The 13,674-nt window shown below is 39.0% G+C and overlaps 1 long non-coding RNA gene across 1 annotated transcript in view; it reads left to right on the top strand.

The window, feature by feature from the left end:
* Positions 1-13,674, top strand: part of LOC126760995 (uncharacterized) — a 210,029-nt gene that overhangs the window by 52,662 nt on the left and 143,693 nt on the right. The window lies entirely within an intron of this gene.

The following is a 13,674-nucleotide window of genomic DNA, read 5'->3' as shown; positions in this document are numbered from 1 at the left end:
GTGTTGATGAGTGTAGACTTTTTGTTAATGTTTATGGCTAATTTGTGGCAGGATACATTTAGCAACCCACTGACCCCAATCGTTTAAGTCTTAATAGAATTTCAATAAGAAAGTAAGTGTAAAATATAGAACCGTTAAATTTTTGCATAAATCAGTCTTAATTTGACAAGAAAATCCCTCAGAATTTGAAAATAAATTCTCGTCTTTTCTCATATATCAGCGTGAACTTAATCCATTGAAGTTCTAACAATAATTAAACTTATTTATCTACTTTTGCAATCATCATAAAGCTTTCCGATTACTAGAGACTTTCGCCGTTGGTGCAGTCTCTATAAAACCCGCATATTTCCCACAGATACTTTTGCATATATTTTTCTTCTCTCTTCTTAACTTGGCAATCTCCTAACTGATCTTATATGAGTCCACCATTGATTTCGAGTCTATTAGGTATTGATTCGAAACAAATCGGAGCCTTAGTCCTGCCAATGCAGAGGCCTTGCTTTTCTTCTGAACTGGTCCCTTCATCCATTTTACTTTTACGAATCTTTCTCGAACTTTCAAAAGCCTGCATTTTCATAATTTGTCATCATCCATAATGTATTACCATTATTCCATAGACATTATTAGGTTTTACTTTCCGGTCCTCAAACTTCGTCGGCTTGAATCGAGATCACAAAACTTCGCCAGTTGCCTCTACTCTTTCAGAGGTCACGAAAGTTGTATATTTTAAGTACGATCCCAAGGTATTGAAGTAGTGTTCTAAGTTGATGCATCCTGGGTAACGCTAAATGACCTGCTGTCCTAGTAGATTTTAGATTTTGATAGAACCCCTGGCTGGTGGCTACAGCATTCTACCATCCGAATATGATGAAGTGACAGCCATCAATAATTGCTGATGGGCTAATGTCGTACCTGTCTCTGTACCGTTAAAACCGTGTCTGACGTTCCCCCCGTCGCTGTTAAGTTGGCATGATAGGTGGATGGTGAGACCAGTCCTCTTGGTTACTGAGACAATTTTGGGACCTACCTTTTCGAGGGACGGATAGCGAGTGTGAACAAAAACATGGACAAGAAACACAATAATAACACAGAAGCTAAAGAAAAAGTGACGATGGGAAGATTAGGGAGGTCGAAAACGAAGCCCAGATTTTGCCGGGGTAGAGTTGCTGCTCTTAAGGTGACAAACCGCTATTAAAGACAGCGGTACCCCAGTCGTAGGAAGTTCAGCGCTAGTCACTTCTAAAAACAATAGGTCGTTGGAAGCCGGGAAGCAGCATACAGCCTTCATACATGGCGGCATAGCTAGCACTAGCAAAGGAGCATCTACTGGGCTCATGAGAGGCTGTAGGGTGTAGCACAGGCAAGACAACGTAAGGAGTATTCCGAAGTCAGACCGTCGCTTGGTAGCCAAAATCGTGGAACGCTGCTCAGACACCTATTCAGCATGCTAACACTCTCCAATCGGTCAAGAGTGCACTGAGTGTGAATGTAAATGACAGAGCAAGCCTGGATTCGACTACTAAGCCGACGAAAAAGTAACAGCAGTCGCATGAGGGGAAACCTCCCTTGGTAAACGACCGCGAACGCCTAAACTCGCTGGCTTAATAGAGCTTGGCGTGTTCGACCGCAACTGGGAGGATGGTGCAATCTTCCGAGAATTATGGAAGAAAGTAACTGCGGGTATCCCCACAGTATTTTTTATGGTAATGGATGGCACCATGGCATTCACAAGCTCATCAGCTGAACCGATCAACGATCGACGGTCCTTTATAAGAAGGTGGGTTCTCGGGTGCGGTTAATAAGTAGACTTTCTTTCAAAACGAATTACCACAAAAGGCTAAAGCAATAACTTTCGTATATCATAACATACATATTTGTTATGCCTCATAATATTTTATAACAGTTATTTGGGAGTATTAATTTGCTTTTGAAGAGGGATTTTTGCGGAAATGTTAAAATGTTTTAGCGGAACCTTGCTCTTCAAAAAAAATATAAAATTGTAGCAACTTTAAGCAAACTACTAGCATCCGTTTATGATGTAACATAAACTTGTAAGCCAAGCTTCAAAATTAAAGAAAATTAACGCCACCTAAATAAACTTAAATATATATTACAGAAACATAGTCAGCAACAAGACAACTTGCCACATGGCATGACAAGCAAGCATTAAACACTGATCACTTGACTTTATGGACTTTTGGAACGAAACATTAATAAAAGTGTTTACCATTTCCAGTTGGACTTTGAGACGCAAAGCAGACACATATGATTTACAAAGCTTTGTAATTCGTGTCAGCGGCGAATGTCAATGTCGAACATAAATAACCGGCAACACAGTGGACACAAAAAGTACATGAGCATAAATGTAAGTGTTCGAAATTTTGAAGAAAAATATAAAATTTGTGAACATAAAATAACAAATCCAAAAAACTCGCACTAAACTGCTTGAGAATTAATAATTGCTGGTCCATTGTGTGTTTGAGGTCGCAAACATTAGCTATAATGGCGGCTACACACGTACCGCACTCAGTTAAGCGCCAACGGCAAATATAATTATTCCAATAACCGTTATAATAATGCCATATTAATTGCAGTAAATTGAGTAAAAAGTCGCAGTTTGATATTAAAGCTCACAACAAATGATTCACTGCAATTGCAAAGTGTTTCTTTATAGACTCGTATATAAAATTATGAATATGTATAGCCGCTTAACAATTTATCTAATTGCTAAGTTTTGTTTACGTTGATCGGCGTTAATGACTGTGCGAGTAACATAGATATTAAATATTGACGCAGAGCTGGTTTGTGTATTGGTATATGTTATATGCTATGTTATGTCGTGCTATGTTAAGTTATGTATGTAAAATTATGGACAAGCCGTAAATTCGGAGAAGTCGATTTTTACACAACTCAGTTACTATCCGGTCACGGATACTTCAAAAAGTACCTCCACAGAATGGGAAAAGTCGAAGAGCCGTCATGCCTATATAACGACGCGACAGATGACGACGCTGAACACACATTCTTTGAATTGCGCTGGCAACAAGAACGCTCCGCCGTAGAAAACCTGGTTGGCCCAATAAACGCGGACAATTTAGTCAGCGTCATGTTGGAAGTGAAGCAAACTAGGAGATCATCAAGAATTTCGCAGCAACCTGGACGCAGGTGCGCAGATGTAAATCTCTCAATGAGAAAAATGGAACGCCACCCTGAAGTAATGCAAACGCGGTCCCAGGGTGGGCGACGGTTCCTTAGAGGGGGGAGGGGGGTTTTAGTGACCTGCAAGTGGCACATACCGCTGCTGTGACGATAGCACCGATGATGCGGAAGGCATTTTCCACCCCCTCACCCGCAAAAAAAAAAAAATAAAAAAAAAAAAAAAAAAAAAAAAAAAAATTTATATAAAATTCGAAGTTTTAGTTAGATTAATGACTCACCTAGGCGCTATTCCGAAAAATTGATAGTAACTTACATAATTAATTATTTTTTTCGTCTTCCAATAATATATTTATAATAATTATATGATTGATTTCAATTTATCAATTCAATCAGTCGAAAAAAAGAGAAAAATATCGGATTTAATTATTAACTTTTGGCCATTTTTTTATAAAATCTTTAGAATCATAAAAGATCTTTTTCACTATCCGGCAAGTAACTCAAATATAGAAAAAGGTATGCGACTTGGCTAAATTTGGTTTAAAACTCAGCTATTACGTGCTCCTAAATGTAGGCAATATTTAAGCTAAAAATTTCAGTTAAATAATATTAAGGGACACTTCTAAAGTGATGGTTTAAAAACCCGATTTTTAGGGAATATAAAAAATACTTTATCGATTATTTTAAAATTTTAAGGGTACTTTCTGATTTTTTGATAGTTGTCTAGCTAAAGTCTGACTTTTTATCTGGGATAGCCTTACTTGCGTAGCGACTTCTTTGAGCAAAGCAATCCACTCTCTCCTACATTAGCGGGTTCAAAATATGACCTTAAACTATTAAAAAAAAAATAATGGATTAACGGAGTCAGGATCGCCTGCAAACAAGCCGAAGTGAAAAGTGGTTCCGAGAAGGAGATAGAGTTTGTACCGAATAGTCAATTCAAAGACAGGAGCGCAGCTTGATCTAGGTTCAGAGGCTGGCGCTGAAACTGGGACTGAAGCAAAGTCTAGCTTCAGAAAGCAGCAATACTAGCGGCAACCGGAATCAAACCATGTAGCCAAAATATGTCTGCAAAGCAGGGAGGGGAGAGAGGTACTAAAAGTATTGTTGCTAATAGTGCGTCTACCAAAGAAGGATCTATTTTTAAGATCGATGACTCGGCGAAAGCAAGGTATGCGGAGAAGCATTGCACTGCTTAACTACTAAGAAGCTCCAACTGCCCACCAATAAGGAGCTTCCAAAGAGCTCCAATAGTACTTTGATTACGCAAAAGTAGTTGTACACAAATCTAGACTTAAACCGCCAGCAGTGGCAGTCAAAAGACGGAGGTCAGCTGAAGAGGCTAAGCCGTCAGGCAAATAACCGAAGGTCCAGAGCATGATGCTCACTAAATCATTTGCTAATGGGAACCGCATCTTCATTTTCATTGATGTGTTAGCTAAGGAAGATCCTGAAATAAAAATTTCCAGAGCTTATTGGAAAGGAATGCAACCTGCGCTGACACGCATGGGACTGGAAGTGCTATTAAGCGATCTGGGTCCGCCACCGTCATGCACAGATGCCGGCTGGTATCAGAACTAGACCAAAATGATCACAAGAGGTCCGCCTAACTTTATAAGGTCTCAATAGCCAAGGTTGGGGAGGTATACCCCAGAGACAGGCGGGTAGCAATCGACAGGAAGCATATTCCGCCCAGGCCAAGGACAAGGCATGAGCTGCATTATGCCTACAATCAAAATCTGCAAACAGAAGTGTGAAGAATCGGCTCAGACTTCAAAGACTGCATTTTCTTTTCGCCAAGCCTCACTTTAGTTTAGATATAACTTTTGGCAATATTTATTGCTTAAAACTAACATGTTTTAGAAAAGTTGTTTTTTCTTCGACTCCCAATCTCTCGCCAGCTTTTCTAATATTTCTCACAAAAGATTTTAAGCCTTTATCGATTATCGTTTCACCAAACTGCCTCATCGTCTCCAATATCACTTACTGTAATCACAATTATTCTATAATTTCCCGCCAAGTTGTTGTTGCCAAAACCGATGCCAGAACCATTGAGTCGCAGGCATTCAATGACGGTCAGTTAAAGTGCAATGCACTCTTCGTCACGCAAACGCATGTACACACACACACACATACACGCTTACAATACATACTCACACACATGCGAGTGGACGCGCAAGTATTGGTGGCTGCTCAAACTTAAATGCCAACTTAACCTGCTATTAAAAGACGACAGAGAATTAAAACGAAAAAAGTGCAAAAGAACATGCAAAAAGACGACGAAAATCTCAAAAAAGCGAAGAAAGCACAAGCAAAAAGTAAAAAGTTGCACAGCAACATGACCACAACAACAACATATCCATATATGCGAGCAATTGTGGGTGCGGGAGGCGGAGGCTGCATGAGTTCGCAAGAACTCTGAGAAATGTGGCAAGTTCTGCTTACCGCTGGCTAATGGAATGATGTGGTTCTGGTGCCACCAAGTTTGCCATGCCAAGGAGAGGGGTTGATGGGGCAAGCGGTACGGAAGTTGCACAGTCAAAAACTGGAAGAATCAGTTTATATTTGTAACACACACCGTGAGCAAACGTGTGCAGAAACCGAAATGAGCAACCGCGGTGGAGACACAAGCGAAGAATTGTATAAGTTCTGGCCAAAATGAAGTACCTGGAACGCGCGGAGGAGTCGTTTCGAGCAAACAAAGCGACACTGAGGCACTGATGCTAAAGCCAAGAATACCAGTTTCACTGACTCTCAGATCATTTGCGCTGGCATGTTGTAAGACTATTGGCTCGCCAGAAAACAGAGCTTGTATTTAGATATATGTATGTATATAAGTATATCTATACATGTAGGTATTTATGTATTCAGTTGGCGGGCTTATGCTTTTGCCACACATTCAAACTTGTTATCAGAGCTGGCGGGTGAGAGAGACTGCCGGCAAGACAAGCGAGGAAATGTTACTTCCTGGAAATCAATGTGAATCAAGTTTGCTGATTTTTTGCATTCTTGCTTCGATTTTTGTTCTATGCTATTCAAGCATGATTTGTGGAGTTTTGCTACCATATTTCTGTATGACTCATACTCAGTGTTGCCAGTGGCAAATATTTTGTGGTCTTGTTGTTGTGCTCAAATAAAATGATCCTTCCCATTGTTTCTGGTTATGAGAAATGGTTCTTATAAGTAAATTCACTGCATTTGTGGAATGGATTTCTGAAATTGGTTTGAACCTTCGACGATATCTTAACAAAATTTTTTAAGATTATTATTTGAAAAAAGTGGTCTCAATTTCTGTTTGACCACTCTCAAATAAAATATGTGGAAGAGTTCTCACTATTAGTTGGTTTTATAAGACAATGTTTAAATATTTCGATTCTAAATTCTCACTTATTTCTACAGATTTTAAAGGCACGAATTTGATGGAGGCATCCCCCGATTTTGCCGCTGTCTTTATTCTCAAATCGTTTTTTAAAGAGATTGGGATCAGAAAATGCCTGTGTAAAGCGGAATCAAATGATCAGTCAATCGATATTGTCCTCATAATCAAGCTGATAATCATTACAAATGTAGAAATTGGTGAAAATAAGCAATTTAGGATCTGATCAAATTTAACCCGGACTGGTCCGCACAAAATGAAAATTTTCTCTAGATGAATACAACTTTTTTATGTTCATGTATAGTTGGTCTTCGATCTTTACCATGAAAAAAGAACTTTGAACAATTATTTTGTTGGAGATTTTGCGCTTTCAATGGGTTCACGACTATGGAATCGTTGAAAATTTAGCAGAAGGGTTTTATCACGAACACAAGCATTTGAGTGGCACAATCAATTCAGTACAGGTCGTGAAGTCATCGAAAGCTTGTCGCGTGAAAGTCTTATTGGTAGAAAAATTTAGAGTTGTGACCTGGCACCCAGCAGAAATGGAGTCGCTTCCTTCTGTCGACACTTTCCACTGCTGCCCGGCTTACCAAGACACTTCTGGCCGATATACGATACGAGGTTACTGCCTTGATTACTGGTTGGCTGTTGACGTAGATGTTGGCTCTGCAGTTCCCTGCTTGTGCATTAGAGGATAGCTACGGTTTTAATTCCAAAGACTTTGCATGAAATATTCTGCGGTGGTCCGGTCTCTTAAAGGCTGTCTTATGTTTAATTCCCGCACCAGCTCCATCCTCCATATTCGAAGCATCCGTATAAGTGTGTTGTGCACAGCTACAACACTTTTACTCTCAAAATTCTTTCCCAGTTGAAAAGTAGGATCGTGAATGCTTGCCAAAACGCCATTACCTACCAAGCTATACACAAAAGTTCTATATGTATGCCATATGTGTCATGTTCTTACACTGGAGCTGTATGCATAACCCAACGAGCCTCTGAACCCTTTCCATTGGCTTCCGGTAGTTGGATCTCTTTACGCCTGGTCACCATATTACTGCACAGAATAGGTCTTACAATAGCTGTGTGCCTGAGTGAATAGCACCAGTCCATGAGAGGGGGAGAGGAGTACCCAAATTTTGCTAAGCATCTGCCATTGCTATCCTTTCTCACTCCTTATTCCACTTTGTGTTTTTAAAGCAGTTTGCTGTCCAATACTACTCCAAGGTACTTACTGAGATCCTTGAAAGAGAGTTGTGTTCCATTTATGAAAGGGAGAGAATCTATGGAGGGATTTTGTATGTTCTGGTGATGACAAGCAGCTCCGTTTTCTCCCATTTGTCAGGATATTGTTCAGTAAAATATTTCGTTGCATAATTTTACAGAACTTCCTGCCTTCGCAAATTTATTTCCAAGTCACTTTCAGAAAAAGATTATAATTACTTTTTGGGTCAAAAATTATAAATTTTTTTTATTAATATTTTTAGTCTAGATAATTTTCTGAGAAAACTCCAGCGATATGAGCTTGGAAATGGAAAAAAATAAGATCTTCTTAAATAGTAGTTTAACAAGTAAATTAAAACGGATCCTTCTTACCATAGTAAAACACATTTTTTTGCCAAAATTCGTTTTTTTTTTATAGTAATATATAGTACACTGATTATAGAACCCCAACTTCTCAATATAATTTTGTGGCACGATTTGTCTTCTGCTTCAAAATAGCTTTCAGTTTCGGTGATCACTTCTTCATTCGACTAAGATTTCTTCCAAGCGCGCATTTTTTGAGATCTGGGAATAGGAAATAGTCAGTGGGGCCAGATCTGGAGAATGCTGGTGAATGCAGAAGCAATTCGAAACCCAATTTACAGACTTGTGGCGCAGTTCATTGGCTTGGTGAAACAGAACTTTCTTTTGGTCCTTCAAGCGGTCGAATAAGGCTATATAATAGTCGCTGTTGATATTCATTCCATTTTCAGGGTTACCTGTCATAACCTTGCCAGTCGGCTGTTGCATTTTTCGTGAATGATATGATGTAAAGATTTAGTTGATATCTTTAGAGTGCCTGCTATCTCGAATAATTTCAATTTACGATTATTTAAAATTACTTTGTGGCAAATTTTGTTTCAACTACATTTATATTCTCCCTTGAAAAGCAATATTTTATCTACACGATCTGATGATCCAACAGTTGTCAAATTTATGCACGCGCCTTTTGAAGGTTGGTGCTTATTAATAATTAACTCTAATTGACCTGTTATGTATTTAAATTTCGATTTTGAAAAACAAACATGTTTTTAAATTTAAAATTTCTGGATTAGAATACTCTGTTAGATAAAATAGTACCAATTAACAGATTACCATCTCTATTTAGTTGAAATTTAGTTAATTTCAAATGCAATTTTTTAGCTGTTGTTGTTGCTCTATGAAAATTGTCTATCTTTAAAAATACTGCCACAACCAGAGCGGTAAATACTACTCGCATACAATAGCTATTCGTTACCGTATAAGCTTATAAGCATATGCGCATATGTTTGCCAAATTAAAACAAATTGTTTTTTTTTCTTTACAAATTACCGTATTAAAGAAAAATTACGCCGCTTTTTTATGGAAAATTCACTTTTAATAAGCTTCAATTCAAGTTTAACATTCACTTTGCGACTAAACAAATATAGGCAGCTTTTCCAAAACGAACAGGCGAATTGAGTCATAAGTAAGCATGTGAGTATATGTGTGTTTGTATTTGTATTTGTTTTGCTGCATTTCCTCATACCCGTTTCGGCTTGTAGCCGCAGCTGTGAAACGCAACGCGACACTCGCAATAAAGTGATTAGCATTTTTCATGCCACCGCAAGTGGCAAGTGCTGAGCAGTCGAAAATGCGGACATGCTATTGGTGGGGAAAGTGTTGAGCGCGCGCACACACACGCACACATTATGCTGTCATAAACAATTAATATCGCACATAAATCAATGCAATTTTCGGCTCCAAATGCACTTGCAAGCACTCTTGTGTGTGGTAATGCCTCAAATGAGCGAGGAAAAATCAGGTGCCACCGATTTATTAAGTGCCAGCTCCTCTTCTCGGCTACTTTTCGTTTTGCAGTTTATTAATTTATATTCACTTTAATGTAATTTGTCTGCGAGCAGGTAGCACTCACACCTGCAGGCGCTAGAAAACCAGTAGTTGAGTGACGATGGCACAGAAGCTTGTGTGGTGATGAGCAGTTACGAGTAGTTTCAAAATAAATCAAAATTTTACGAAATTTTGCAAAAATAATATTTTTTGTTATTTGAGTTATTTGATCATACAATTTTTTATTATTTTCCCACAAATCTGGTTCACTTTGAAAACACCTCGAATTAAATTTTTTTTCGCTCGCCTATCAATGTCACCCACTATAATTTCATGTTGTGCAACTTAAATACTACAATTTTGATTATTAGAAAATAATACGTTAAAGCGCAGTGAATAATTTTTATTTTATTTTATTTTATTTTTTTTTTCGAAATTACGTCATGGACTCAAATATTGAAATGTATTTTATACTGTATTTCAAACGTATTGAGAATTTCAATCGTACACTCGCCATTAATAATCATTCAAATGTCTTTGAGCTGTCAACTAAACTATTTCACCTTATAATACTATTTTACTAATGCTAGTTACTAAGATTAATGAGTCTGGAATCTATGAGAAAGATAGAAATATGAATTTCGGACCACATAACCTCAATATCGGTAATTTGTTTTTTACGTAAGAGGATTTTTGTTTACACAAAGAAGATTCCCATATGTGAATTAATTTAAGCTTTGAGTGGAAATATATTATATACCGGATTTCATGACATACCATACTACTATGAGCAAAAAATGGTAAGACTTCGTTCATACTTCTAAAATTAATTTTTTCAATTTATTCTTTAAATTCTATGTTGCCTCCTCAAAGTAATCCCCAATCGCCCAATTTTTCCAATATCCGAAATAGTTGCTAATTTCAATTTCAATATCCTTCAATGCGCGAGGCGACTCCACGTTAATGCCTTCAATTGACTCAAAACGGTTTCCCCGCAGTCGTTTGAATTTGCTGAATGGCCAGAAGTTACACGGACCTAAATCAGGCAAATACGCAGGTTGTGGCACGATATTGGCTGATATTTTGCGAGAAACTCTTGAATGATCAATGCAGTCTGCGACGGTGCATTATTTTGATGCAAAAATCAAGAGTAGTCGGCACATAATTCCGACTTCTCTTTACGAATAACTTTACGTAAACACTCAAATATTATTGCTTGTTGACAGTTTGGTCGGTCAGAAAGAGTTCGGAGTCCATCACACTTCAATAATCGAAGATAACTGTCAAAATAACTATAACTTTTGACCTGCTTTGACTTCGTTTTTTCGGCTCACCTTTGCCACGTCATTCGGCCAATTAATCATCTGATTCCGAATCTCAAGCATAAAGTTCGCCAGTAATAATACATTTCAAGACATCTTGTTGGTCGGAAAGCATTGTTTCACAGAAGTTAACGGGACGCAGTTTTTCGTAGTGATTTTGGAACCAATCGTATTTTCCCTTGTCTTAGTCTCGAATAATCTTTATAAATGGTTTTCACTGATCCTTTAGATATTCCAACGATGCCAGTAAGATTTCTGACTGTTAATCGTCGATTTTCAAGCACCAATTCCTTTATTTTTTGGACGTGCTGATCATTACTTTATGTTGAAGGCCGTTCTGGATGTGGTTCATCATTAACGCGTTCTCCATCCTCTTTCAATAATTTGTACCTATCAAAAACACTTGTTCACCGAAGGCCTTTCCCAACACTGTGAACATTTCGGTACCAGAAACAAGATTACGCAAAAAAATTTAGTGGAACTTCTTTCATGAATAATTTCACCCAACGTAAAAGTTGCCGAATGCACTTTATGTATAGTACTTCAGAAAAACAATCATACACTGAACACAAATGATAATTTTGATGTGGCATTTGGCAAAGAAGTCCATGACAGTTAAACATGAACTGTATGGTATGGTATATTTAAAAAGTTATTTTTTTGAAAGGCCGTCTCTATAATCGTGAAAGAGTACACTCTCCGAAGAAATTATTTACATCGGTTCACTACAGCACATGGCTGACAAAAAGGTTTTTTCAATAAGAGGGCTACAAGCTACAAAAGTTTTGTTAAATAAAGCAAAAACGGTTTGAGATATTGATTAAAAATTTTATTCCTGTGAAACTACATTCAATGCCCTTATGTATGGAACTTGATTTCTCTTGCATTGTCACCACGGACAGGCTTCCAGAAGTCCAGACGCTGAAGCCAAATTTCGACGGTTTTCAAGCATAAAAACTTCATACTAAGTTGATCAATCCTCGCTGACTTGATGTGGCCCCACCGAAAATAGGATAGTGGATTGCCGCCTGACCAATAACGCATATTTTGCTTATTGACGAAGTGATTCAGCCAGAAATGAGCCTCATCGCTGAAGATGATTTTTCGATGAAAATCTGGATAATTTTCAAGTTGCTCAGCATAATTCACGAACATACGACGATTCTGGTGGTGAAGCGGCTTGAGTTCTTTCGGATGTAAGCCAAGATTTTTTCGCAAAAATCGCCACAATGGCGTCACAGAGATGCCCAACTGATTTGGGTCTTCCTCTTCCTCAATTAACGCGCTAGCGGCAGCATTAGTCTCGACACTACGGGCACTTCTTTGTCTCTCTGGCAAGGGAACACTTCGTGCTGTGCCTGTGAATTCCTTTTAGTTTTGACGATTATGACGACCATAAATTGGACGTAGCGCTCTAAAGTTGAGGCCACTGACTCCGAATTTCGGTAGTAAATTTTAATAATTTCGAGTCGTTGTTGGATTGTATATATTTCCATGATGAAATGCCAGACCTTCTTCTCTTCTTCTTAATTGGCGTAGACACCGCTTACGCGATTATAGCCGAGTTAACAACAGCGCGCCAGTCGTTTCTTCTTTTCGCTACGTGGCGCCAATTGGATATTCCAAGCGAAGCCAGGTCCTTCTCCACTTGGTCCTTCCAACGGAGTGGAGGTCTTCCTCTTCCTCTGCTTCCCCCGGCGGGTACAGCGTCGAATACTTTCTGAGCTGGAGTGTTTTCATCCATCCGGACAACATGACCTAGCCAGCGTAGCCGCTGTCTTTTAATTCGCTGAACTATGTCAATGTCGTCGTATATCTCGCACAGCTCATCGTTCCATCGGATGCGATATTCGCCGTGGCCAATGCGCAAAGGACCATAAATCTTTCGCAGAATTTTTCTCTCGAAAACTCGTAACGGCGACTCATCGGTTGCTGTCATCGCCCAAGCCTCTGCACCATATAGCAGGACGGGAATTATGAGCGACTTATAGAGTTTAGTTTTTGTTCGTCGAGAGAGGATTTTACTTTTCAATTGCCTACTCAGTCCGAAGTAGCACCTGTTGGCAAGAGCAATCCTGCGTTGGATTTCCACGCTGACATTGTTGGTGGTGTTAATTGCTGGTTGGTAGACGAAATTATCTACAACTTCAAAGTTATGACTGTCAACAGTGACGTGAGAGCCAAGTCGCGAGTGCAACGACTGTTTGTTTGATGACAGGAGATATTTCGTTTTGCCCTCGTTCACTGCCAGACCCATTTTCTGTGCTTCCTTGTCCAGCCTGGAGAAAGCAGAACTAACGTCGCGGGTGTTGAGGCCGATGATATCAATATCTTCGGCATACGCCAGCAGCTGTACACTCTTATAGAAGATGGTACCTTCTCTGTTTAGTTCTGCAGCTCGAATTATTTTCTCCAGAAGCAGGTTGAAGAAGACGCACGATAGGGAGTCGCCTTGTCTGAAACCTCGTTTGGTATCGAACGGCTCGGAGAGGTCCTTTCCGATTATGACGGAGTCTTTTCCAAGGGTTTGGGACCCGCCACATAAAAAAACATCCCCAATGAAAGGAAGCAACAAGCCTCGGATGAGAGACCTCCCTTTTAATGGCAGACCTTACTGAAGAGAAATGTCAAAAGAGCGGGAAAAAATATGGCGTCGTTTGCTGTCCCTATCGGTCTATTTTTATAGGGGTGTTTTGAAAGAATCCGTTGCAAAACTATTTGTATATTTCGGTGCAACCGAAGTTAGCT

Source organism: Bactrocera neohumeralis, chromosome 6 (assembly GCF_024586455.1).
Source record: "Bactrocera neohumeralis isolate Rockhampton chromosome 6, APGP_CSIRO_Bneo_wtdbg2-racon-allhic-juicebox.fasta_v2, whole genome shotgun sequence".
NCBI classification, from domain to species: domain Eukaryota; kingdom Metazoa; phylum Arthropoda; class Insecta; order Diptera; family Tephritidae; genus Bactrocera; species Bactrocera neohumeralis.
This window is presented reverse-complemented; position numbering and strand designations above follow the sequence as displayed.